The sequence below is a fragment of the Coenobita brevimanus genome, chromosome 42, assembly GCF_032717465.1.
Source record: "Coenobita brevimanus isolate Jiangsu-jjx chromosome 42, ASM3271746v2, whole genome shotgun sequence".
Taxonomy (NCBI): domain Eukaryota; kingdom Metazoa; phylum Arthropoda; class Malacostraca; order Decapoda; family Coenobitidae; genus Coenobita; species Coenobita brevimanus.
The window spans coordinates 8,602,279-8,614,882 of NC_136995.1; positions in this window are offsets into that span (position 1 = coordinate 8,602,279).

A 12,604-nucleotide genomic window follows, 5' to 3' on the forward strand; every position below is an offset into this window, starting at 1 on the left:
ATATATATATATATATATATATATATATATATATATATATATATATATATATATATATATATATATATATATATATATATATATATTTATGTTGAAAGATAAAAGTGATTTGAAGAATGTAAAAACACCATTGCAATAGTGAGATGTAAAAACGATAAACATTAATAACTTGGTTCCTCGATTCCGCTGATTATTAATGTTAATAATCAGAAAAAAATAATAATGTATTAATATACAACTGATAAGTTTAGACATTACTTAAGATCCTATTTAATTATAAAAGATATCTTTATTGTTTCGGTAATATAAACGACAATTATTGCAAATAAATTTTCTGTTATAGATTATATTTTTAATGTTATATTACCTACTGTATTTGGGGATTTAACATAATTCAATCCATGACATTTATCAGTTTAATGAACATTGTATCAGTGATATCCGATTTGGAGTACGAAAGACCTGATCGGGAGAGGTGTCAAATCAGGAGCACAAACTTATATCATAGTGAGCAACTGATGCAGAAAATTGCCTAAGCGCGAGACTTTGAGTATTCGTCATTGTCGGTGGTAGTTTATGGTCTTGAGGCATAGAGACTTTTAAATAGCCGAATACATCATTTTGTTACCTGAAAAGTGGTATAATTTGGAAAAAATTGCAATTTCTTGTTTATTTTTCATCGATATCATCAGAACAATACAGAATATTGGTGTAACATCTGGTTATAAAAATTCAAGGGGCAAACAAGAAAGAAGACATTAAGATGATTATTTCAAATTGTGTATATACAGTCGCCAAACTTTCTACCTGGGCCACCTGGCAGCGAGAGGTGGGTAACGGGTGCTGGCAACAGTGTATCTGTTTCTTCGTGTGTACATGCTCGACGAAAGTTCGGATCATCAGCTCTCGTCTTCCGTTGTGAACCTCAGTCAGAGTTCATCCCAATATTCAGTCGACAATTTTTAGCCGATAGAATTTCAAAGGAGCTTCTTGAAAGTATTGGATAATGCGAGTATTGAAAACAATAAGTAAAATAATCGAAAAGACCGCATCTTTACATATATTACATATTTATAAACGCATTTTTTTTTATTACTACATGATAAATCCACGGCTTAAAATTGTCTGCTGAATATTGGGGGGAAGAACCGTGTGACCAGCCCTTACGGTAGAAAAATAGATACCGGTGTCTGTTCGTTTTGCATTTCGCTAGTCCTGGGCCGGTCTCATACCTATTGAAATACCATTCTTGATCCGAGACATGATTAGATGTTAGGTCATTAATCGTTACAGTATTACTCATTAGGATATTAATTTAAACTAAGTAGGAGAGACAGGAACTGTAGATATCGGAGGTAAATGTGTGACCTCACACATAAGCGGCACCGCTCACAATGTAATGTGTAATTCAATCATTTATTAGATGAGTGGACTATAAAGGTGTGCTGTAATGACCATAGTCATACGAAATATACGGTGTCATTATCATAGCTGATATAATAGCCACATTCGACAACAGTATGCATAAACTCCTTGCCTGTTGAGGTGACAGTATTTTAACCTCCTACCTCTTCGTGGTGCACCACAGAACACAAAAAATCTGCCTGAAGTACTACCAACGAGGAAATAAGCAACCGTGAACAGTGTGTGAACATCATCCTAATATTTATTGGTCAGTGACATTCATAATGTGAATATGGCAGGTAATCTTACTTGTAACTGGACGTATATGTTAGGTAAATCCATTGCTCTTCAACCTATACTGATAATGGTATCAAGTGATAACCCTATGAAATGGAATTATTGATATAAGGGGAGTGAGAGAGAGAAAGGCTTGGAGCGATTCCAGTATATGTATTGCATTAACATGTTACGCTAACAATGTAAAAAAAAAAATATATATATATTTAGTTAAGAATGCAAATATTTAGTACAATGCAATTATTATCACTGGCGGTATGAATAACGTAACCCCCCCCTCCCCACCGTCCGGCGCCTGCCCTGACATTCACCATGCCAAGCTCTCCCCTTACGCAGCTCTCCCGCCGGCTCGACCAGCTGCAGGGAACCTGTCGCATGGAATTGTTGCGTGCCACAGGTTGCACGGACCAAGGTCAAATTAGTAAAATATATATTATTGTATTATATATTAATGTGGTAGGTGGGGGCGCTCACCATCCACTCACTTGATGTAGTGCTGCTCTCGGGTGTCTGCCCTTTCCTCTCCTACATCCTTCTTTCCATCCATCCTCTTCTGTCTTTCTTTCCTTCATTCTTTCCTCTTTCTTCTGCCTGCGGGTGACTTTATACTCCCTTTTGTGTCTTTCTTTCCTTCATTCTTTCCTCTTCCTTATGCCTGTGGGTGACTCTACACTGAGTGACAAGCCAAATGGTTTCTTGTACACCAGAAAAGCATTTACTACGCTGGGTGGTAACCATATAACCAAATTATGACTTCTGGTGGTTTAGTGGGTAATAAGGTGCTCCAATCGGATTGAGCCGGTGAAGGTTTATATCCAAGGCATGGTTGGAGTTTATTGCTCACGTAATGCCACTCAGGGATGAGTGAGGCTGGTCACTCATCGTAAAAGTCAGGACCAACCTTCTTAGCCCCGGGCTCCTACGCTCCTCATGGGGCAACGTAGGATTAGATGATGGATGGGTGGATGGATGTATTATATATTATAGTATATATTTATATCATATATATATTACCTTATTATAAAATTTATAGTCATATTTATTTGGCGACTTGTGGCACACAACAGTTCTCCATGCGACCAGTCTCATGCAACTGGCTGAGCCGACGCAAGATCCGCCTTACTCCTGAGACATTTTTCTCCCCACCCAACTCAGTACCCAGCCATCTATGGGATGAACTCTGACTGAGGTTCACTACGGACGAAGAGAGTTGATGATCCGAACTTTCGTCGAACATGTACACACAAACAAACAGACACACTGTTGCCAACACCCGTTACCCACCTCTCGCTGCTAGGTGGCCCAGATGGAAAGTTTGGCGACTGTATATGTAGATAGATAGATAGATAAATAGATAGATAGATAGATGCATGTGTGTGTGTGTGTGTGTGTGTGTGTGTGTGTGTGTGTGTGTGTGTGTGTGTGTGTTGTGTATTTGTCAATCCGTTATGCATTAACTTGCATAGAGTGTGTTGTGTGTAAATGTACTCGTATTAAGAGAGAGAGAGAGAGAGAGAGAGAGAGAGAGAGAGAGAGAGAGAACCATGGACCATTCATTCTCTTGAACGAATACCTGAAAGAAACATGGATTCGATTTACGTTTGGGTAATTTGAATTAACTGCCACACCTATATGTGTGTGTCATTGTAGAGAGAGATAGGAAGAGAAACGACGTTGTATTTCATAACAAAATAATCACGAGTCCTATATTGTACGATGTAGGTCCGTCGCTCAACACCCGTTCCGTTGATACTTCGGGGGTACGTAGCCTTTCCATTAACTCTCCCACTAAACATCAACTCCCAGCCTTGGAAGCAGAGTAGTGAGTAGGCAGGGATGCCAGATTATCCAAATAGTAATATTTTGTTGCAAAAATTTATTTGGCTATTGTACACTTGGAGTCAAAAGTTCTGTCCTGATCCCAAGTACAAAATGAATCACTACCAACAAAGATTCGAACAACAGTGTTTCGGGAGGAGGGGGATGCGAGGTGCTGGGGTGGCAGGAGGGGGATTGAGTGTCCGGATCCATGAGTAGATATGTAACCAAGATTGCCATGATGTCATTGATTCACTGATACGGTTATATTAAATTAATAAGTATGGACATCAAATACAGGTAACTGTATACTCCGCAATACGATTTTGTATAAAGGGATCAAGAGAATCATTGTTACTATGATGTTTCTCAGACCTCGTAGCGTTGAATAATTCAGTTTGTATGTCATTTTTTAAAATCATCGTTTGTATAACTGTGATTCTCTGGTTTCTTTGTAGAGGGACCAGTCGTCGGTTATTGTGGGATATTAAACATTTCAGTGTATTTTATGGCCATACTTTTCTGTCTCTAATGAGGTTATAATTTTTACCACACCTAAAGGTATACCACCTTGATTTTGAGTGTTTCAGCTAAGGAAGGACTTTATGGCAAAAGCTTGATCACTTCAACCAGTTTCAGGAGATGATCAGGATGAAGTTAAAAAAAAATTAAAAAATAAAGCCGAATTGTAATGTAGAGGGAAATGAAACAAGTTAAACAAATGCATTCATATCAATCAGGCAATATTAATGACACACGATGAAGTTAGTGTATTTATGATATAGAATTGGAATTCTATTATTTACATATACAAGTAACCCACCTTGATTATTAAGAACATAACATTATTATAATTACACATTTATGATAACGCTAGGTACCATTAACCATCAGAGAGGAAACATAAGGATGATATTGGCCCACAAACATAATGCCAGGATTAGGGTAATTCATTGCCTACAGTGTATACAAATAGAATACACGTACAGTCACTCATAAAAGAAACGACCCCCCCGGCCAAGACACCTTTCAACCAATATGATATCGGTCCTGGTAACACTGTAAATGACGTCAGGTGTCTGGGTGTGAAGCTGCGTTTGGGGGAAGTTCATTCAAAGTTCATTCTAAGTGTGTCGAGCCCATTCATTTAACCCTTGAGGCCGGGGGTTTCATTTGCATCATTACTGGTGCGGCATTAATGCATAAATGTTCGGGTATGGGATTGTTATCACCTGAAAGTTCTTTGTTCTTGTAGCATAAAGTTAATTTTGTGTGAAGGACAACATAACAAGTCAGATATAAAGTATGTTTGACTCGAAATGTGGATTGAAGCAGTGTTTCGTGCAGATTAACTCCGCCCTCCTCTCAAACACCCCTCCTCATCCCCCCATATGGCTGACGTCAAATACACTGTTACCAACACTGAATACCCCGAGTTATATTGCCTCTAAGGCAGGGGGGGGTCTTTTATGAGTGACTGTACATCTCAGTATTAAAGCTTCCCCACACGGAATCAAAGAACATTATTTCATCAAGCATTCAAATAATGCAAACATCTGTACAAGGTCAAGTCACCTTGACTTCAACCCTCTTGGCCCAAGAGAGATGCCACTAAATTATGACATTTGGACGGTTCCTCACAGACTCCCAAACCTCAACGGCTTTACGTTCTTCAGCTTGAACACCTATTTCTTCACCCGCGTCCCAGTCCTTGCTCATAAGGGCCTCAAAATTCTCGACTGGGTTTAAATCACAACCCTCTGATGGTCAATCGATGACTTCCACTTCCAGGCGCTGATTTAGCCAATCCTTTACCAGACTGCACATATGCACAGGATTCATGTCGTGAAGAAGTCTAATATAATGAGGAAGTGAGATTGCCAAATTTCGCAGGGATGGCAATAAAGCATTTTCTAACGTCAATGTATTTTGGCCGTGTAAATCTTCCATATATTTTCGTCAGTTCTCCAGGTTTATTGGCCCACATCCAACCCCAAAATGATACTCATCCTACCACTTTTCTCCCTCTCTATATTTTTCATTTCATACCGCGTATTTGCAGGTGTCCAGCACGTCCGAGCCCCTGCTTCCACAGACGTGAAGCATTTCTAATAAGTAAATATTACAGTAACAAAAATCTACATCTGCCCCTAAATACTGTGAAGCAAAGCCTAGTCTACGCTTTTTATTGAGTTTTTCTTTCTTGGCCGTAATGTAACGGTGAATGCCAATCCCATGGATGCGTCTTCTTGTCCCCGGATTGCAGGGAAGCCGTAGAGTCCGAATAACCTGAACTGCAGAGCACTTTGCTCGTTTACCATGTCCGGTATACGGGCGACATTTTGAGTGAGAACTCGATGTGTTCCACTGCTAGGCTTTCCTTTCACCGAACCCTCAATTTGCCACCGACGAATCCATCGATTCACTTCTAACAGACACCTGTAAGAAGGGCAATTTCTCTTGATGACTTTCGCACTTCCCATGATCTCGATGATATGGCATAGGAGGGTAATGACCTCAGGATCATTTGCACTATTCCCTTCACTCTCCGCATTGCCGTGTCCCTCTGCCATTTCTACAATGTATACAAAATAATGGACTATTTGGTAATGGACCCAGACTATTCGTAGTTCAATGTTGGTTATATTGCACGATAACATTGGTCAAACCATCTTGCACTGCCGCTCTCTTCAACATTCATACCCCCACATCTCTCTCTCTGTTTAAAACAACTACTCATGTCATTTCACTACATAATAAGGGGTTCTTACCTCCTTCCATTGCCACATTCTTGCCTTCCATGCACTGATTCAGGTTTTATTTTTTTTTTCTACAAGGGAAGGTTTGGAAAATGAATATTCTGATAATCAAGGGGTTACGAATAAAGCTGGTCAGACTGTCTACGTAATATTTATGCAATGAATGTCGTGGTATACGTAGTAAAGGCAAACTTTCCACTACCACTGGTCATCAGTTAGCTCTCCCTGTATATTTGATCACATATAGCAGTGGACCTAAGCACGAGGTCCATGGACCCTGAGGGGAGTAAGTTGGTAGAAGAGTGAAAGTGGTCGGAGAGAGATTAGGAAGAGGGAGGAAAGAGGTGAGAGGTTGATAGGAAGGATGAGAATGAGTGGAAAAGTGTTAGAGATGTAAGAGAGAGGGATGGAGATAGTGGAATGCAACAAAATAATACCCATTACAACTGAACGTCAGAGACTGAAATTCACTAGGAGTATACCGAGGATGACATTCAGGTATGCTCACAGTCTCACGGAACCCATGACTATACATTAATGTAAGACTTCAAGATTACAGCTCAATCAGTGAATCACATTGAGTATAGCAATATCTTCACATGGATCCAGACACTCAATGCCTCCCTCTTACCCCCTCTCCTTCCACCTGAGCACCTCGCATCCCGCTCCTCCTGAAGCACCGTTGTTCGAACCTCAGCTGGGAGAGATCTATATTGTGTCTTCGATCAGGACAAAACTTTTGACCGCCAGTGTACCTCATGGGGTGGAAAGTGTGTAATGTATGGTACAGTCATAAGAAAAACCATCGTTACCCTTCAGAGCTATGCTCTATGACACAACGACGAAGTGTTGTGGAATGACGGGACAAGAAAGTTTGTACCGCAAACCTGTCAATGTCGGTTATGTGAGACACACCTACTGGAATTTGTGCTAGGGGTAATAAACGATAATTAGATCGTTTGGCCTTTGTGCATAAAGACGATACTTTTTATTATCCGGGACCAAATTCCTTAAATAAAAATAAAATGGTGTAGAGTCGGCAACACACTTGCAGTCGGGCAATGAATATCAGTACCCATGCCATGATAGTAATTTAGCCGATACAAGCCAAGTTAGTAAATTTCAGTGTCTACATATACAATAGCTGCAGAGCGATTGTAACACCTCTTGTGAAGCATTTAACCACCCATCTAAAACAAACAAATAAACTCGTGCACCTATGATAGACTATCATTAAAAAAAAAAGGTCGATGCTCATAGATTTAATACGCTTCAAAATAAGTTTTTCTATAGATAATAAATGTTGAATATTTGGTAAATAATAAAGCTAGCTAGTTTCAATATTAATCCCCGGCAGGACACTTTCCCCGCCATATGGCTCATTCTTGCACATCATTCCAACTCTTGTAATAGGATTGTGATATGGAAACACTAGACAGGGGAGGGGCGAACAGCAAGGACCCGCCCACATAGCCCAGCTAACTTTCGTTTTGCATCGAAAATTCTTGGGGGTAACGATAGCTTTTCTTATGACTATACATGTCAGGTAAGTAAATTGCAGTGAAACAGAGTTTAATTTATGACATACAGTATCAGCTGTACGAATTTATATCGGTATTATCCCCATGAATGTTTAATATCTGACCTCTTCATTATTAGTTTTCTGAAAGAACAGTTTCAGTGCGTGACTGATCTTCATTGTGAAGTACCTTCAGGAATACCTGATCGACACTTTATACACACCTAATTATCTGAAAACCGGTTATAAAAAAATCCAGATTCAGAGAGAAATGACGCTAAAGTTAGTGGGTGTGTCTCCTTTAGCTCAAGAACTTGTCGTGGTAGACTTCTTTGCCATGGTAAACTTCTTTGTATAAATATTATTTTATTATGCAAATCTTTTATTTGCACTATAAAGCAGAGTTTGTGCGAAACAGAAGTGCAAGGCTTGTCGGCGTTCTGAAGTAGAAATTCTCGCTAACCTTAGAACATTTTCGTTTTGATTCCAAATTTTCTATTAATAGTTAAATTAAGCACAATTTTTGACCGAATTTCAGATAATTAGACATCTAAGAACCTATATGGTGAAGAAAATGATGAAAAAAGTAGAAGAAAAAATTAACACTTTTTAAAACAAATTCAGATAATTAGGCATGTATAAACATATAAAGAAATAGATGGTCATCATAGTACCGATCCCAAAGAGAATTTGCACATATTCCACATAGACATTGAATCACTCGTTCCTGTACATACTAGGGTTCCCCTGCTCTCTGAAATTAGGTTGTGTTGGGTTGGATTAGCCTAGGTTGAGTTTACAGAGGAATTTATATTTTTTCGTTTGCAACAGAAATGACATTCGTTTGAAAACACATCAAAAACTTTATATATCACCCATGCTGGTTAAAAAAAATAAAGTGGAACCGAGTCTATAAACTGACCAACAGCTATCGGTAATTATTGTAAGGCATCTAATGCAGCAAGCTAATGAGATGAAAATGCCACAACGTGTTTTGTGGATTTTGAAAAGGCGTTTGATAGTGTTTCACGTGGAGCTATGTTGAAAATTATGAGATTCTATGGTATACCAGAAAAGTTTGTAAATATTATTAGAAGCCTGCATGAAGGTACTTTTTGTAAGGTAATGGTAGGTGGTTCTTTGAGTGATCCATTTCAAGTTAGGTCAGGAGTGATTCAAGGAGGAGTTCTTTCGCCATTGTTGTTTGTTTTGGTTATGGATTATGTTATGAAAAAGGTTGTAAGGAGAACAGGTGCAGGAATTAACTGGAAAGAAAATAAGAAGCTGATGGATTTGGACTATGCTGATGATATTGTACTGATTTGCGGAAGTATTTACGAGATGCAGAGGGTGCTCGATTGTCTGGTGGAGGAAGGAGAAAAAGTGGGATTGGTAATAAATTGTGGAAAGACTGAAATTATTAATATGAACGTGGAGAACCAAATCGATTGTGTAATTGGGAATAATGTGGTGAAGAATGTAGAAAACTTTAAATATCTGGGAACGATTGTATCATCTAATGGATCATTAAACAATGAAATTGAGGAGAGGATTAGACAGGCTTGGCGAGCTGTTGGAATGTTGAAATCTGTTTGGAATAATAATATGCTTTCGGTACATACTAAAGTGAAAATTTACAAGTCCATGGTTAGACCCATTTTAATTTATGGGCATGAGTCATGGTACAGTACAATTGCAACAGATCAGAAAGTATTAGGATTTGAGAATAAAATACTGAGAAGGATTCTTGGGGTAAAGTGGCAAGACAGAGTTACAAATGAAAGAGTAAGGGATATTACTAGAGTGGAACCAGTTAATGAATATGTGAGACTGTCTCGCTGGAAGTGGCTGGGGCACATATACAGAAAAGAAGGTTGTTTAATACAGGATGTGACAGAGTGGATTGCTAGAGGAAGAAGAGGTAGAGGTAGGCCGAGGGAAACCTGGTTGAGGACAATGAAAAAAGAAGCAGGAGAGGAGTGTTGGTGGGACCTGAAGGAGATGGCAAGAGACAAATCTTGGTGGAGAGAGTTCATTGAGACCCTATGCATCCCGTGGGGTGCCACAGGAAATGATTGATTGATTGATGTCCTTAATGTCTACAATTTTAATGTTCATTATTCTTCACGAGATCATGTGCGCAAAGTCTGCATGACGGCCTACTGGATGATAAGGAATTGTGTGACTGTCTTAAGCATACTTATCCAATTGCGTAAACATCGACAAGGCGCATAAGGAAGAAAATATGTGGATTCACGTGTAGCCTTAATACATTTCCATTATAATCGTGCCAAGATTGTAATTGCATTTACCTATCAGTAAATACTTTTGAACATTTCGGTTTAGTGAATAAATCTTATAAAGGGCCTATGCGTTATAAAAGTGTCAATTGTCACTTGCTGACACAAAATATAGATATATATTAAGAAAATCCATAAATTTTGAATGACGACGTTTGTGAAACCGTCATCCTGAAAGTGAAAGTCAAATGCCATTTTTGGATCTGCTTGGTGACTCTCAGTTAGTGAACTTAGTCGAGGTGCGCGAGGCGAGTGAGATGTTTACAAATACAATTTCGGACGTATAACATTCATTGGTCACTAGAATATTGAAATAATTATAAAATTTTATTATATTCTAAAATTTACAGTTGTAAGGTCTATATATAAATGATTCCATTGAACACGTGAGAGTTGACTGAATGAACGCCTCTGTAAAAGTGATAAGATTGTAGCTTAATTATTTTATCAGTAAATGTTGATCACAAAAAATTAACTTCCCGGAGAAATGTGAGTGTATGGTATAGTCAGCCAAAAAGTCGTGTCTTCGTTCCGAACCCCGTAAATATTCGAACTGATAAATCGAAGCAGCAGAGATAGCTTCACAAGTCTAGTAACTGTGTCAGACCAGACGGTGGTGGGGGTGAGTGGTTTGGGGTGCCATGTATTACTGTCGGGTGGAAATTGTTGGGAATAACATACTGGGTAATAAGGTTATAGTCAACTATCATCACTTGTGTCATTAAATGTCTACATATGCATCACTCATCATGAATTTACATGTAATCAAAATATACTGCAGTTTCATATAGATGGGTTATGTCTAATTCATCTTTGATATTTGGAATACTTCAAAAGACGGAATAACGGCGGAATACGTTTCATAATGTGTTTGGATTTTAATGAAACCACGAATATGATATAAAACAGCTTTTATTAGTGACAACTAGATTCTCCCCTCTATTTTCCGTCGTCCAGTATAGATAACTGAATGACTGTGATGATATGACTATATACTGGTGCTTGTGTCTTGGTTTCATCACCTTGCGTAACACCTGTGGCTGGGTTTCCCCATAGATATAAATAAGTCTAGATGCCGCATCGCCCATTCTTCAGTACAGCAGCAGAGCGTCTGTGCGGCCAAACATGTAATAGTGGGGCTTGTTTTGGAGTGAAATGAGACTATGAGAATGAATGTTGTTCGTGGTGGAGGTGGTGATGGTGGTTAATACCGTGGTGGTCGTGATGGTCGTTATTGTTGTGGTGGTAGTGATGGTGATGGTGGTTTTTATTGTGGTGGGGGTGATGATGGTTATTGTATTGGTAGTGTTACATAGATTATGATTTCATCATCCTTTGTGTAATTTTAACGCACAGTTGCTGCATGTTTGATCACGAGCGTGTTCTGCCTCAGTCCCCCCCTTCTACCGTTATAGTAGAGTAAGTCGTTCTCTCTGTTATACTTTGCGGGATATTCAGCTCTCTGTCCCCAAGGCTTCATTTGCGCGTCCCTCTTACAAGTTGTATCAAGCTCTCCTGGCCCCTATATAATGAGCTCAGTCTCTGCATCATTGCCACTTAGATCTGCTCCTCATTTTGTTCACATCTCTGTCCTCCCCTGTACAGATATTATTATTGTGAGTGCTCAAGAAATCTCCAACCATCTAGCAGCTGTGTGTAATTTGAGTATAACTGTTGTTGCATTTTTTCTTGTACTGTATAGCATAAGTTTAATTTGTAGGCCTAGTGAAGTTTTTGTAATTCGTGTGGGGTTCTTTATGTCAGTCATTTTTGATAATAGTTTGTATCTGTAATTATTTATCTGGCATTCACTGAGTATTATCTGGTATCTCATTTTATCAGGGCTGACTTAGATAAATTTACTCTTGCTAATTTCGTGTTAATAGAGGCTATTGCAGTTAACCATATATTTAACCTGTTTTTGCCATTACATTATCCTTATGAGTCCTGGATGTTTTGTTGTTAATTTAAGCATTAAACTTTAACTTGTAATTTTACCTAACTCTTTTGTTTTGAACCTGGAACTTTACGGGACAGTAGTGACTCATCGTATTCTCACTTAAAGTGTACATTATCTTTCTCTGTTTCGTAACATAAATTTGGCGACCTCGCCAGGATATTCAGGATATTATCATAAGGATATTGTTTGATATTTTGTGACTGTGATATATTCATGATGGCTACTATTTCTACACTTGATGAAGCCAAAGATTTTTTGTCAAATGTGCAAACAGTGTGTGATATAGAAAACAGAACAAAGAATGAACTTAAGCTTGTTGCTCAACAATTGGGAATTGTTGTTCGCTCTCATCATTCTAAAGATCAGATTGTTGACATGATTAATGAAAGCTTGTTTAATGTAACTCCTCCAAATGAGCAAACGCAGATTGAATTAGCTAAGTTACAGCTAGCCCTGCAGGAGGCTCGTGTTAATGAGGCAAATGCTCGTATTCAAGAGGCAGAGGTACAGGCTCAGGCACAAATTGAACTTGCCAGGATTCAGGCAG